This window comes from Trypanosoma equiperdum (genome assembly GCF_001457755.1).
Source record: "Trypanosoma equiperdum strain OVI genome assembly, contig: ctg_1259, whole genome shotgun sequence".
NCBI lineage: Eukaryota > Euglenozoa > Kinetoplastea > Trypanosomatida > Trypanosomatidae > Trypanosoma > Trypanosoma equiperdum.
In genome coordinates, this window is record NW_027123237.1 from 21,721 (window position 1) to 22,372 (window position 652).

Consider the following 652-nt stretch of genomic DNA (forward strand, 5'->3'; position numbering starts at 1 on the left):
TCGCACGGCCCTTTCTTTTTATCCCCCCAAGAGTTTTTTTTTCCTTTCCGCTGGTGACTTGCGGCTGGTTGTGACCCATTGCCCAAGGTCGCGGAGCGCGGTTGCCGTCTCGCTGCCGGCCCAAGGGCCCGTGCTCCGTGCTGCTGGAGAGCAAAGTGCCGGCACTGTCCTTAACGTTGAAAAAAAAATCCCTTTGTGTTGCTGCTTCGGCGCTTGTCTCTGCGTTTCTGCTGCTGTGCCATGGCCAACTTCACCCACGCCAGGGTCCTGCCTTTCGGTAACCGCCTAAGCCGGGCACTGTTGCCCAGTCCTTGTCAAGGTTGCTGGTATAACTGACTGAAAGGCGCGGCGGTTTGACACAGCTACCGGGCCTCGCTAAGAAAGGGGGGGAGGGTCAGGGAAGAGCGTGAGGGCACTGAGAAGCCTCTTAGTACAAACCGCTGTGTTGGGAGTCGGTGGTACGACTGAATTGTGCTAACAAGATGGAATACATCGGGTGTGAGGGGCGCGAACGGGGTGGCGCAGTCACGTCGGCAACTTTTCGGTGCCAACCCGACCTGGACCGAACGGGAAAAGCACCCCCCGTGGGGCTCGAACCCGCGACCACACGGTTAAGAGCCGTGCGCTCTACCGACTGAGCTAGAAGGGCAGC

The 652-nt window shown here is 59.2% G+C and overlaps 1 non-coding gene across 1 annotated transcript; it reads right to left on the minus strand.

Annotated features, from left to right (window-relative positions):
• Positions 1-575: 575 nt before the first annotated feature.
• On the minus strand, positions 576-649 carry TEOVI_000750400. The gene has a single exon. It is a non-coding gene; the product is annotated as a tRNA-Lys (tRNA).
• Between the last annotated feature and the right edge of the window lie 3 nt (positions 650-652).